General features: G+C 40.3%; 1 protein-coding gene across 1 annotated transcript in view; it reads right to left on the reverse strand.

Moving 5' to 3' along the window:
* The window catches only part of LOC310903614 (uncharacterized protein), a gene marked incomplete at its 5' end in the record, with an annotated part of 260,258 nt that overhangs the window by 67,956 nt on the left and 176,483 nt on the right, over positions 1–15,819 (reverse strand). The window contains 2 exons of the mRNA XM_083847174.1: positions 10,204–10,369; positions 12,292–14,061. The remainder of the gene's footprint in view (positions 1–10,203; positions 10,370–12,291; positions 14,062–15,819) is intronic.

A 15,819-nucleotide genomic window follows, 5' to 3' on the forward strand; every position in this document is an offset into this window, starting at 1 on the left:
CAAGCAAGCCCAAGGCCACACCATGCTGTTACACACTATGGTGCCATGCCTAACCCTACCCAGTGGAGTTCCCCACAGAAATGCACAGAAAAGTGATCAGACCAAGCTCTGAACCTGAAAGCATGAATCCAGCGCAGCACGGTGCCGCATCCCTGTTAGTTAACCTGAAGGGAGGCCTGTTGAGATCACCTGCAGTTTCCATGGGCTTGGTTTTGTCCGTCTGTCCATATGTTTTCTTAAACTGGCAAGTTGATTTCATAATGATGGCCAGTATTAGAATGCATGTCAGCTTTCAGATGGAAGGGAAATAAATAGGTAAAAAAAATTTGCGAAACCAGAACACTTTTCTTCTTGTCATTTTGTGTCATTTATATCACTCTCCTCTTGGTTTTGTAGCCATGAGAGACAAAAAGAGAACACAGGTCTTCGTTTCAAATCCATGGACAGATCTGAAATTAAGCGCCTGAAGTAGGCCTACAGCATCTAACCGAGCCAACCACATGAAATGTGGATGGGGCACGAGGCACCCAACGCTGTTACTGCCCACGTCCAGTTACCGCAATACCTTGACTGAGTTCTCACCTCAGAGACTGCAGGAGTCATAACCAACTGCTGCTGCGCTTCAACACGCTGCTGGGCCGCAAATAGACCTGTGGTCTCTTTTCGACCGAGCCCATGGACCAGTTCAGATCCGAACCAGTAGCAGCAACAAAAGCATCTACATTTATGCCTGACAGCATCACTCGAAGCAGCGGCGTAATCCTGAGCAATGTTCATGGCGGCACAGTGCAGCGCTGGTCAGCAGCTGGCGTGCAAATTGACCACAGGCCTGTAGATCAAATCAAACATTTTAATTATCTCCTATTTTGCATTAAATCATTACCTCTCCCGTAATCACCACCTGTAATATCGCTGTAGGAATGGGGACCTTTATAACCACCTCTGAGGCAGTCAGGCATCTTATTCTGCCTCCTCAGTATCGCTCATGTCTCACGTTCCTATTAAGCAGCCAGGTCTGACACCTGTCTCCTTAACAAGTGGCAAGACCCACTCCCATAGATAACCGGCAAGTCCGCATGCAAATGATTAACACTCCCCTCTTGTGAAGCCACACATCTTTGCGCTCAAGTGAGAATAACTGCTTGTGCTATTGCAAGTAGTAAAACGTGTCATTCAGTCCTTGAAATAAAAGCTTAAAAGCGAATGCGAGGTGATGTGGGTGTAAGCCGACACAAGTGAGTTGGACTTCAAGGCAGTTTAGCAATATTCACGGGATCCAAGATCAGTAAATTGTTTCTCCTGGTCCTCATGCCCTACCATCATCCTCGTATTCAAACTTCTACCAACAATAACCTGTCACACACTACAGAAGTCCTATCAGTGATCGCCCTTCTTTGCGTAATCTCTTAATTCTGGTGTATAAATTACAGCAGTTTTGGTTCACAGGGGAAAAATCAAAGCTCATGCATAGCACAGCATAATATTTAACAACATCATATTTAATAACAATCAAAAAGCTTACTACTTCTGTCGTATTTATTGGTGGGCACGTGTAACATCATGAAGCAGTACAATATTCCAGGAGTTACCAGTGTACCCACCTCCAACTGCCATGTAGTTGTATTTCAGTCTTTTACCACAGTGAATTTTTCTGATGCACATAAAGACACAAGTATTTCGCCCTCCATCATAGATCTGCAGCCCTAAATAGCACAGCACCTGAGCTGCATGTTTCTCCTAACTGCATCCTACTGTGCGACCCTACTACGTGCACAGGAGAAGCCCAGAGGAAGCAGAGCTAACATTTTGAATTGATCCAATACTGCTTAGAAAACAGTTCCTCTTCCTACTTCTTCGGTTTCCCAGGATAGCATGATTTGTTTCTGGTTTTAGAAGTCTACTCACAGAATCACGATGCATGACCTTCCTCCTTTCCGCTAGAATACTGTTTCTAAACAGAGCCCACACTGTATTTTACTCTTCGCGGCTGCTGTTAGAAGCGTTCTTGCTCTTTTCCCAGCATTAAGCAGGCACCCACTAGAGGGAATCCTTAAAGACACCAGAAACCGAATCTCCTACCCTGAAAGCAATCCCGGTTCTGGATGCACTGGTCGCGATGCGATTCATCTAAGTCCCTGACACCATTTTTTTAAAGCCTGAGGAGCCACCAGAACTACAGGAATCAAATCACGTCGGTAAATGTACAGGCCCAACAAAAGCAAAGGACGTTCAGGAAGAGAGCCAAGTGTCCCTTCACGGGGAGGAAGTGCTGTACCAAAGCACCTGGAGCCTCACACAGCTGCTATGTACACGGACCTTTTTGCCAGTACACTCTAAGAGCCTGTAATTTATCAGTCCTGCCCAACCTACCCAAAAGGTGATCTAAGGGCTCATATGCCATTTCCATGGGAGATGGGACATTAAAATAAAATATATTCCAGCTCTTTGATTCCCATTGATTTTGTGGGTAATACAATAACCAGAATGAGATAGCTGAAACCAATAAAAACTGATTTATAGCGTTAAAGGCATTCTTTATAGCACTTATTTATGGTACATTACATCTGAAATCCAATTTCACAGGCTGCTGTTTGAAACTTTCTGTTCAATCATAAATACACTACATACAGCATAGCTCAGTGCCATGGAGTCAGATTATACAAATGCCCCTGTTCCCAGAAGGAACTGCACTTCTGCTGCAATTGTGGTAAATGAGTTTGACAGTAATTTTTCCCAACCAACTTCCAACCAAAAGTTCCAGTCAGCACTCAATAAATTTAGAATATACAGTTACTCCTTTAATCATAATAAACATCTATTTATTCACATAATTCACTTATTGAAAAGACATTAACGGAAATCACGGAAAACAAACTTGGCATATGCTACATGATAACCCACTAAGTATATTTAAGCATGCTAGCAGGGATCCTGTTTCCAAAGCACACACAGGCATTCACGTGTACCACTCCCATTCACGGGGAAGGGAACATTACAATCCCCCTAGTTCAATTTTAGAAGGGTGAAAAGAACGTGTTTCCAGCTGCACACTTCAAAGGAACAGACTACATTCAGGTCACTTACTATAATCACTGTCAAGAAAAGGGCAAAAAATCAGATCTGACTTTTACAGAGGCACTGTCATGTGAATCTGGAGCAAGTTCTTATTTATTTGAAAAGGCTTTTCCCTGAAAGTAAAATCACTGCAAACTATGTTTGTCAGGCTTTATGTAAATTTAAGTTGAAAGATGTTTTCTCCCCACCCCTGATATGAAGGCAGACTTTGTGTGATGTAACCGCTTCACGGTTATGAGAGATTATTTTTAAAGGTGCAACTGCATTGACGTGCTACAAAACAGAGTACCTGTAGCGTTAATACTTATAGGAATAATGGGGAAAAAAGTCCTATTATGGCATATCACATTTGGCTCCTTGAGAGAAAGTACTCCACAGAGAAACAGAGCGAGACAAAATTAAGTCTCTAAACATACAGAAGTATTTTTGGTCTTTGGTGCCTTAGCTATAAAGCCCCTGTGGGGAAGAGAAAATATATCAATATTGTGAAAGCAGATGATGGCTGGAGACCTAGTGAGAATAACCCAAAATACGTAGACTTGGTATAGATTTGGGGGAAGAAAGTGAGGTACAGGGAAGAGAAACTATATCATAGGGTGCCAACTGAGAACAGACCTGAACTAACATGTGTATATAATACAAATCACTGTAGGAAGCAGATGGGAGGGAAGCACACTTTCAATAAGGAAACTTGAGACTGCAAAGCATTAATAATTTAATATACAATCTTTCACCTCCTGAACACCAATTCAAATCCAATTCACATCAGCTATGACCCAAACTTATTAAGTGGCCTGCATGTTGAAATGATATCATAGCCTTAATTGGTTTCTCATGTACTTGAGATAAAGCTGGCCACTACCTTTGACATTAACAGCAAACTATACGAAGGGCTGAAGACCATAGGTGAGAAACACTCCCCCAGAATAGAATCCCCACTCCAGTGCAAGCTGGGACACTTCCCAGCAGTACTCCCTTGTACCGTAAGTAAAAAGAATTTACATAAAGTTGAAGCAATATGAAAATAAAAAAAAAAAAAAAAAAAAAAGGAGAATTTATTAGCTTGTGGCATGGATTATTTTCAAAGAGTTATAATTATATAACATGGATTTTATTTATGTATTTATTTATATTGCCACTGCAAGGAAGGTTTGGTTACTAAAAGAAAGTACTGAGCAAGACCACACTGCTGGCCATCGCAGACATAATCAACCATTTGACAGGTGAATTCCTCTAAATTATAACCTATATCCTATCCCTTTAGCACAGTAAACCCACAGATGAAAAGAGGAAGAATGGAAAAAGATTGCAGGTCATGTTATCCAGGTCCTGGTCACAGGCAGAGAAACACTTTTCCATTTTCCTTGATCCATTTAAAATGACCCGTACCTGACAAAATAACATAACTGTGTACCATCGTAGAATTTTTCTGGACAACAAGCACAGACTCAGCAGCCGCGTGGAGAAAATAAAAACATTTATATAGATTTCATTGAAATGAAAAGATATTATAGCACCTCTTTTCAGATTTAATGAAGTAAAATTCACTATGCTTGATCATAAACTGTCCACATTGACACCAAGATTTCACTTCAAGACAAGGCATATCTAAGTACATAAGCGTACATGATTTGGAAGAGAGATTTTAGTGATATTTTCAGTCCAAAGCCCCTTTCACAGTCATCTTACATAAAATGAGAAACAGCTAGAGAAACATTTTTTCATTTTTTCAGCAAACCAGTGTTTTGCTTACTCTGCAGCTGAATTCATACAAGAATTTGTGAAGAATCTGCTCAGAATGTTAAATCCAGCACATGCTAGCAATTTGACTTTACTGGCCTTTCCCACGGAAAAACATCCCCAAGCAATCAACCAAACTAGAACTTTGAGAACCTAGACATTCTGTAATCTCTCAAAGAGAGATTATTAGTCACAGCAAAATTTGCAAATTAAAGAAAAATTTCAGTTAGCCCATCAGGATTTAGAAAGATCTGACATTGTCAGTGGCATTTCACTCACCTACTCCTTTGTACAATATTAAACATATTACAGTATACAATGAACAACGCTTAAAAAATGCACTTGACTCACGCACACTTCCTGAATTTTTGTTAAGCCTTACTCGAATGTGAAAAGAGTGAAAGTCATAGAGGATAGCTCAACAACAATCTCTACTTCAGGTAGAGATTCAGCTAAGATGGAATGTATTTCAAAAGGAATTCATACGTTAAATCATTATTTTGTTATAGATTTAAAACATGCATTGAATCACCTTCTTCATTTTGAGTAGCATAAACTCTTTTTGAAAGAGTATGCAAGTGTCAGAGGGATCGAAAAATATAGAGAAAATGGTAAAAGACATAAGAATATCTCTTTAAGAGGATACATGATAAAAAATGATAAATTATATGCTTCTATTTACATTCTCCTCCTATAAGACAGGATCAAATTCAAAAGTAATACATTTCAGTCTGATTAAAGGAAATTTCATTTTTTCAGATATAACACATGCCCACAAAATACACTGCAAACTAAGCTGTTAAAAATACAAAAAGTACAATCCAAAGACATGAATTATGGCATCACTCCCAAACTACTCTAACGTCTTTTTGTTGGTAGTTTTTTTTTTTTTCCTTTTAAACACAATCCATAACTCCGTAGACCTACAGAAAGTGACAAATTCAATGCTTATGCAGGTACAATGCTTCACATTGACACACAGCTTTTCTCTGAATACTTGAGTAGGAAATTAATAGCATAACAGACACCAAAGTAGACACCTCATGAAATCTAGATCAATCTAGCTAACCGAAGAAAAGCAACAAGGAATCGTGAAACAACAAAGATTCAGCTGCAGCAGAAAGCACAACTTTGCTCTACCATCTACAGGGTACACTCACAGCTAGACAACAGGAGACACTGAACCTCTTCAGCAAATGCTTAGCCTCCAATATCAGGGAAATTTAAAAATATAAGTTCTCCCTGTTTATGTGTTGTGTACACTGCTCCCTTGTTTCAGAAAACTTATTTTAAAAAGGCAAAAGAATCACAGAAGTGGGAACATCTGGCTGGATAGGATCTCTTGGCTTCTCAAATTCAGTTCCCTTCAAAAACAACTGTGTTGAAGGATTAAACCTCATTTCAAAAATAGCTATGTGGGCCGCTAGACTTAAAATAGCTGTGCAACCTAGAATAACTAGAGTTTTAAGCTACATTACGCATGAATTCTGTGCCTCTTGGAACAGAAGTCGGGTGTAAAGACTAAGGAAGCGGGCATTTATACTGAATTTATACTGAATGCTAGCACACAAATCTAAGAATACACTTGCAGGTGTTCAAAGTCATATTTATAAGGCAAAAGGAAAGCCAGGGTCTTACTCCCGGCCCCGCTGGTAGCTTTGTACTTTTGTAGCTACTCACATCCAGCCCAGACTAGACTAAGAAAAATATTTTTGTGTGTTTTCAAAGTACTTGAAATAAACAAGAACAGGGCTTTACAGCAAGAAGCACAGTATGTGCATTTGCACACTGAGGCCGGTACATGAGTACGTCTAAGAGTGCAAAGGCTGCTCAGGTGGTGTCAGGGAACTGCATGGAATAGAGGAGGGCAAACCTTGTGCCCTTTCATCCATAATGCTGTCTGAGAGCAGTCCCTAGAGTGAGCTATCCCCAAGCGATGTGAACCCATGCTCAGAAGAAGCATTTGCCTTTAGGAATGTGATGTGCACCCCGGGAATGCCTCACTCCTGAAAAGTTATCTTTTCAGGTGTCTATTGAGATGAACATCAAAACGAGATGCATTATGAATGTGACAAAAAGTGGGGAGATAGTCCAGGAAGAGTATGGGAAAGGCATCAAAACCATTCTGAGGATTGCTTTTATTACATACATCAGCCCTGAGCTACACGTTCTCAAAATCCTCTGGGGACACGAGGAGGAAAGGTGCACAGAGTCTGAAATCACTGCAGTGCTCTCTTGCTTCCAGGTCTGAAGTCATACACATGCTGCTAGAATCTAATAAGCTATTAGCTGGGAAAAAAAAGTATTTTTTGTTATTTAGTTCTGACTTTCAGGGCAATCTAAAGCTTACTATTTTCCCCCAGTTCTAAAAGATAACCAAAAGACCACTGCCAATGTTTTCCCACTGGTATGTGAACAAAAGTCTGAAATTCATAGTACTAAAAGTACACAGCACTGAAAGTCTCCATTCCCTGTACTTCCACTTGCTGTAAAACACCATTCTTGCACTAAAATAAAAGGATAAGGAAAGATGAGATAGTGCACTAAAAAACAAATTTAAATGCTATCCCAAACAATGCACAGCAAACATATTTTATGATGTGTATTAGGCATTGTCCTAACTTTTCCTTTTCATTAGAATCTCAGAAACAGGCATTTCATTACTGTTCAATCTGCCATAATTCAGGCACTGAGAAAAAAAAAAGTCAGTGTCAGCAATTCAAAGCTAAGATTTAATAGGATAATGCTAAAGCACACAATGAAGACTTATAATTATTAAAGCAAACTATACTTTGTGAATAAATGAACATGAAAGACATCCAGTCTTCACTATATTTTATTTACTAATTCATAAGATTTAAAAATTTGCAAAGAGTTTTAAATTATTGACGTGACTTATGTTTTAAAATATTCTCAGCGTATTCTGGCCTCATAATCTAAAACCTGGATGCTCTTAATTTCTTCATGTAACTCCTGTCCAGCTGCACAGACACAGAGAAAAGATGGGAGACTCCTTAAACCAGCCACCATCATGCAGTATGGGATCTGTGGTAGCTGTTTAACCTTGATTTTACAGCTTGATGTAGCAAATGTTGATAATAACTGGCAGGTGGAGCCGTCCCTTGCACCCTGAGGATGCGATACAACATATTTCCTTCTGCTTCTGAAGTACATGTTAACACGGCAGACACACCGTCATCAGAAATCTTACATATTTTGAGGGCTTCACCCACTTCTGTAAAATGTTAAGTCCTTAAAATGAGAGAAACTGCTGGAGAGTGGTTGTTTTTTCTTAGGATGTGGGACAGATAAACAAAATACGCTTGCTCTGATATCTCTAAATCTTTCACAGGGTATGTGCCATATTCTGAACAAACAGAAATTCTCACTTCTAACTGACTTTCCCTAATTAATGAACAAAGTGCTTCTTAACTTCTTATGATCATTGTCAATAAAGTCCATGAACTCATTGCAATTGAGAAAGTTACAGTGTGCCAGAAGTGCTTCATAATTACTCTAAGTTGATGAATAATTTTTATGACCAAGTGGATCAAAGCCAATTCACCTCATCTGCATTTAGAAGTATTTTAAAATAGTCTTGTCTGCAGCAGCTGTATCAGAGGGCAACCAAGACACATTGCTCTTTCTTGAAAGTTCACAAGACCCGTTTCATCGGTCTTCTTGTCTACCGGCATCCAGTACAAGATATTTCTGAGAGCTTCTTTTATTGAAAAAACAAGTCACTGCTGCACAGAGAGAATATCACTGAATATGCACAGCCTTGCAAACATCTTCAAACTGAATCACCATTTATTCCATCCTGCTTTTTATTATTTTTTTAAATGTTTTTGTAGTCATTAAGCTCACAGGGGACTGAGTCAATTAAAAGAAAAAAAAACAACTTAACTTCAAGTGATGACTTCCAGAAATAACTCAGAGGGATGTAATTCTTGCAAGTCAGCTCTTGAGACTACCATATTATTCTGTCAAAGCTTTCTGCTGAACACCTCTGTGAAACTGTCTTGCAATTAAAAGAGTGAGACCACATTCCTGTTACCTACACACTACTCAGAACTCGTGAAGTTCAACTAAGCCAAGTGCAAAGTCCTGTGCCTGTGCCAAGCACAAATACAGGGTGGTGGAATTAGATGATCTCTAAGGTCCTTTCCAACCCAAACCAATCTATGATTCTATGATGTACTTGAGTGGTACTGCTTGAACTTTGACCGTAAGAGTAGTAGGGTACAAGTGATCAGGTATAAACCCACTTTGACTACGCCTTTCTAACATGAGAGAGGTGTATACCAGCTTGTGCAATTTTCAGGGATGTTTGTACAGTAAATCCCATCACATGTACAAGCCCTTTGAATGTTGATGATGTACCACCAAGAAGCTTTGCAGGTTTCCAGGCTAAGCTTTGCAGTTTCTTGACCAGAGAACTGTACAGTATTCTTGTAGAAGTTATGAGTCAGGGAAAGCTTCATTTTCGACTTTTTGCTCCTCCTAGCAGAGGCACAGCAGACCTACCTGGGCAGGGATGATAAAAGGCTGAGAAGATGAATAGCAAGGCATGAGCATGCCAAGCCTTGCTTGCATAAATTGATCAAAAAGCATTTTCAGGGAAAAGCATTATGACAGGGAAACCATCTCTCTCGGGGCAGGATATATAGGAGGAGGCATTTTAGCCCCTGAATTTTTAAATACCTTTTTCTCCAAAAGAAGGAATCACAGAATCATTAGGGTTGGAAAAGATCTCCAAGATCATCTGGTCCAACCACCCCCCTACCACCAGTGTCACCCACTAAACCATGTCCCTGAGCACCAGGCCCAACCTTTCCTTGAACACCCCCAGGGACGGTGACTCCACCACCTCCCTGGGCAACCCGTCCCAGTGCCTGACTGCTCCTTCTGAGAAGAAATGTCTCCTCATTTCCAACCTGAACCTCCCCTGGTGCAACTTGAGGCCATTCCCTCTAGTCCTATCACTAGTTACCTGTGAGAAGAGGCTGACCCCCAGCTCCCCACACCTTCCTTTCAGGTAGTTGCAGAGAGCAAGAAGGTCTCCCCTGAGCCTCTTCTTCTCCAGACCAAACAACCCCAGCTCCCTCAGCCGCTCCTCACAGGACTTGTGCTCCAGGCCCTTCACCAGCTTCGTAGCCCTTCTCTGGACATGCTCCAGGGCCTCGATGTCCTTCTTGTACTGAGGGGCCCAAAACTGAACACAGCACTCGAGGTGAGGCCTCACCAGAGCAAAGTACAGGGGAATGATCACCTCGCTGCTCCTGCTGGATACACTATTCCTAATACAGGCCAGGATGCCGTTGGCCTTCTTGGCCACCTGGGCACACTGCTGGCTCAAGGAGAGGGGAAAGAGAGGAGTGTGAGTACCTGCAAAACTAGCTAAACTCAGAAGGAGGTATCAATGGACAAGTTCCTATTGTAGAAATATGTGCAAAAGTTAGATGACAAGATACCTCATATTGAGCACAGATATCAGTCTGTCTCTAGGCAGAAGCCCTGCGGAGCCTGCAATTTATACTGTCAGGAAAGAGAACTGCAGAAAAAAAAAAAAAAAAGAAAAAAAAAGAAACAGAGTGATTAGTCAATAAAATGGCAAGTGAAATTCATTGTAAACAAATGGAGAAAACAGTAATCCGAACCATACATCCAGCCCTGCTACGAGTTCTAAATTGGCTGTTTCCACTCAGAAATGACACTGTGAGATAACAGAAATTTCCAGGAAGATGTAATCTCTGGGCTGGTCATCTGTGTGTACTCCATTGTTGGTGGGTCACCAGCACCAGATGCCTTTCTCTTTTAAACAACATATTCAAATGTCTTTCTGCAACACATTTTTTGTGTTCTGAGACTTCTGCTGTGATTTGCTTTGTGCTTCTACAGTGTTACAGTAATCACAAGGGATCAGTTAAAATGCTCTGTTAGGGCTGTTTAGGTAAATCCTACTATGTGGTTTATTATCTTAGAATAATATTACGGTAAATTGTCCTTCATCCATCTTTTTATCTTAAAAATGACACCATGACACTCAACGTCTCTTCCCTTTTTTAAAACTGCATTCTTGCCAGGAATTACCCTTCACTGAAAGGGCATCCCCAGTACCTGTAAATGTTTATAACAACACTTCCTCAGACACCTCATCAAACAAAGTTATACTGCTTATTCGAAGAGGGAGAGCAGCAACGTTCACTTTTACAGAACTAAGAGGCTCAAATATTTGCTGCTACCGCAGCAAAGCACAAGATTGAGGTCCAGCCTCAGAGTACCCAGGCCATCATGCACTAGCTCCTTCTCCCTTGCCTCCATTTGGTGCCAAAGAGAAGGAACAGAAAGAAGTTAGAAGTGCTTTGCACAAGCCTCGTGCTTCTCGTCTTGTCAGCTCTGTTAAGCTCAGTGAAGAGAAGGGTCAGAGCAGCCTAGGAGCTTCAAATTAACACTCGGGCAGCATCCCCATAGGAGGGCCGTGTAGGCATCTGAGAGCAACCAGAATACAGCAGCCCAGAAGAAGTGGGGGAAGGCACCCAGCAGAAACACAAAACCATCAGTGACAGGAGCCCACTACTGATTCCTCCTTTGTAACCTCACAGCAACATACGGAAGATTGTGCTGAAGACAGCAGCAAGCCCAGGAAAAGCTGGTAGTCACAGCCACAGGTAACAGGAAAGCTATATTTCATGCTGTTTGTCATTTTATATTTTTGTTTTCTCTCCCCCCAACAACTGTCCCTCCCCGCACAGAAAGCAACCCTTTTTCATGATAGGCAGTTTTGTGATATGAAAAATTTAATGAGCAGATGGAACAGCAATCCATTATCCATTAAAATATTGCAGTGGGTTAACTCAGCAAATAAAAATGGAGAATGAAGCAGATGGCCGTTTATAGTTCTCTTGATTTCTTAAATATTCCTTCCCAGTGCACAGCCATTCTTGTATTTAACGTGAAATGCACAGTTCCTACCATGTGCGCATTATGCAACCATTCGTATGACTTCATAAACATTACATCTTATAGAGCAATTATTTTTTATGCCTTCTTTAAAGGAAAAGCTGTAGCATTTCATGGCAAATTATTCCCAGATCTCAGATATCTTGAAATAATTTGAAAGACCTGCCAACAGCAAATGATAAATCCACCAAGTGCAAATGTTTGCTCAAGATATTTTCTGGATGTATCTTAATTTTCTGGCTGTGAAATAATACAGGAAAAGCATTTTCACATGAGATTTGGGTGTAATATTTCAAGTATTTAGTATTATGTCATACACACATGCCGGGAAAATAGGTAGCTGAGCTCCTTTCTCAGTGTGCTAAACTGGAAATAGCTGCTTCGTCAAAGCAATTGCAATTCACAGTGAAGCAGCAATTAAGTACTGATGACTGTTACTTTGGATTTCACAAAAACATATTCTCTGTCACTAAAAAGAGTGAATATAAAATTTAGTGGTTGTCTCTTACCCACCTGTATAAGTAACAACCAAGACCAAAGCTTGTGCATATTTCTTGCAACAAGTTGACTGTGTAAATAGCTAAACAATACACTTCCGTTACTGTGAGACCTACGTAAAGTTAAAATCATTCATTAAAATAAGTTTTGTCATTAAGATGCATTAAGACATTATCACACCAAATGCAATTAACATATCATTAATTAATTCTGCCCAGTGCATGGAGCCAGTACATATAAGACTTATACTACCAACTAATCTCACCTACACTGACAGGTACAGTGGCACTTAAATGATATGCATAAATTGAAATGGGACCTTCCCCACCAAGTTAAAAACAGTGTAAACATCATTTCAAGTTTTATACTTCTGTTCCTTTTCTTTTCTTCTTTCTTTTTTTTTTTTGGGGGGGGGGGGAGGAGGGAGGGAATACTGGGTTACTTCTTCGGTGAACTCTCACTGTTTTGTACCATGTTACATCTAGATCCAAATTTAATTCCAATTGACACGAACAGCTTCACTTCCTTGGGAAAGGGAAAAGAAAAGTGAAGTACGTAAAGGCAGTATCCCCAACTTTGCAAGTCAGGACAAAGTTTAAATAACCGCCTTCAATGCAGCGATCCAAGAAAAGAAAGAGCCCACAAAATTCAAAATAGAAAACTGAGAAGCTGTAGACGTCTACACTGGCAACCAAGGCAACCTCGGTTCCATGACAGAAATCCCGCTACTACATGAGGACACTGCTGCTTGAGACTGGAGTGCCTAGCTGCTGCCAAAACTCCTTTGGATTCACAGATGAGACATCCTTTGGTCCTACGTTTCCTGAAGGCTCAAAGCAATCAGTGAAGTGACTCCTACCACATTCCCATGGCACTAAGTTCTGGTCTGACCACTGCAAGTAGGACCACCTTCATTCCTTCAGATCTGTGTGGAAGATAAGGACATTTCTGCAAAACCAGCTAGTTGGCCCAGCACCCAGTCAGGATGTGATGAAACCAGCAGCCTTTTGAGGGTGCACGTGAGGGGCAAGGCATCCAGACCATCCCTCTGCCCTGACAGCAAATACAAACACCAACAGGTCTGCCAGAAAAAAAGTCAGAAAGTTAGAGGGGGGTCAGAGGGATGAGAGTGGCATCTGCCTGTCCTTTCTGTTTAAGCTGGTAAGAAGAGGATAGGAAAGCCTGGTCAGAGCAAGAAGAAAGTTCATGGAGAAGGGAAAGGAACAGGCAAAGATAGGGTCTGAAAAAGGAACTGGGCAGAAAGAAAAGACACAGCAAGACAGGTCAGGAGTCATTTGGTAGAAGGAGGCAGAGAAGTGCATACCCAAGAGCACACTTTGTTCCAGAGATGGAATGAACCCCAAGACTTCCACCACTTGAAGCTGGTTTGTATGAAGCTACTGGAAAGGGGCAAGTCATTCAGAGGACAAAGCCACTAAACTAGGTTAAACAGAAAACCTCACCACAGCGGACCTCAAATTTTTCATTCTTTTTGATGATCAGTGGGCATACTGAGTTATCTGCAGCTTTCTCCCCAATGGATCTTCTAAAACTACTGGAAACTGCACGCACAAAATTTTCCTGAAATTACCTTTTAAGTCAAGCACTCCGGAGATATAATGCCAGAAATTGGTTTCCATCTGCAAATTTAATTTACTCCCCCATGCATACACACTATAATTCAGTCTTTAATTGACCAGTCTCGAGAGTTCATGGAGGTTGGATTCAAACTGTGGGATTTGCCAGCAGACCGACGCCCAACGCAGTCCTGAAGGAGCTGTCTGGCTGTAAGGGATGGGTTTTGAAGGGCACAGAAAGAGGAATTTGGCTTTTTAGGCAAACACTACTTAATGATTTAAAACCATGCAGGTCAACTGAAAGCATCCTCAAGACAGGTAAATCCATCTTTCCAACAGGCACTGCAACTGAACCTTGTGGACACTTGGTCAAATATACCTCTTCTTTTTTAATACACAGAAGAGTCTACAAATGACTCTGATGCACAGTCAAGAAAGATGTTGCAGAAGCGATGAGGGCATATAACGAGAGAAATAGTGACAGCAAGGAGTGAAAAGGAAGCATTGTGGTTATTGGAAGTACAGAGATCTTAAACTCCTGATATACATATCACAATTACATGTTTAAATTCAAATGGCATGAATCCATGCCTGGAATTTCTCACTTTAGGTTGATTCCTGGAAGTACTGTCACAGTTGTGTTGGAAATAAGTAAAAGCTCTGTCTTAAGAGTGCCAGTACAATTCCATAATATTACATGGTATTTTACAAAGCAAGGAGTTTGAAAACCTAGGTCCTACATGCCTGAATGTGTTCAACTCAAGCAGAGTATTTTTCCCCATAGTTCCTCAGTTTCTTACTCCCTTAGCCATAGAACAGGCAAAATACAGTTCTCTGGGGCTTTGACAAATATATTAGTAAAATAAGATATGGACAATATGCTGTACAAGAATGAAGCAAGCTGTTATGTTTAAGGGAATGGCATGCAACCTACTCAAAGAGTGAGGAAGAGATTCTGTATGAAAAAAAAAACACACCAAACCTTAGATTATTTAATTGAAGACTGTCACAATCATAAAAATTAAATTTGTATACTGCTTTTGCAAGCTTATTATGGTCTTTTAGCAATTGCTATGTTTGCAACAAATTTCTATTAATATTTCATGCTATACTGAAATAAGACATGCATTTACATTAGAAATAATTGGTCTTCTGCAGTATTTATTTATATTCAGCAATTTATCTTTGTTTTTCTATTTTGTATGTTTAATTTGCATTTATTCTGGATAGAGTAGAATATTTAAAACAGGTATTACGAAGCTGAAGATATTCTTACAGCATGAAAGAGATTTTGAGAGAAAATTTGGGGGGGGTTCATATTGGAGTAAGCATAATTGAATAATGAGAAGAAATTTTAACCATCTAAAAGAATTATAATTAGAGCCCAAGTCAAAGATGACAAATTTCACCATTTAGCGCTATCATGATGAAAATGGTAAATATGAGTTGTCATGCTTTAATTAAAAAGGAGTGGAAACGGCATGAAAGCATTCATTGTTAAAATGTTCTTAGCACTATAATTATTTTTATTGATTAAAGTAATTATTAATTCATGAATAGGCTCTAAAATGTTGATACTGTAATTCATGAAATGAAGAAAGGAATATGCTATCTCATTTATTCATGAAACTCTTGGATTTCCATAAATAGATCGTTATAAATGCATGATAGCTAAAATAGCATACCCCAACCTGAGACAAACTTCTGAAAGCATCCAGACTTAACACAGCGTGGTGCCTCACCTCCAAATTTGCCCTTTGCTGTTTGCCATGAAGTTGGCAAATGCACAACAAATGGCAGCTTCACCGGACCGACTCACCATACGGATGCTGCACAGTGGACTTCTGCCTGTGCACCCCACCTAGTACATCCTGGATGGGCAAATGCAGCTCTTTGTGGGCTGTATCTGCACCACTGGAAAGTGAGTGTTCCTTCTGAACATGTAGAGTTTCTATTTCTTGGCTAG

This window comes from Anser anser (assembly GCF_964211835.1).
Source record: "Anser anser genome assembly, chromosome: 1".
NCBI classification, from domain to species: domain Eukaryota; kingdom Metazoa; phylum Chordata; class Aves; order Anseriformes; family Anatidae; genus Anser; species Anser anser.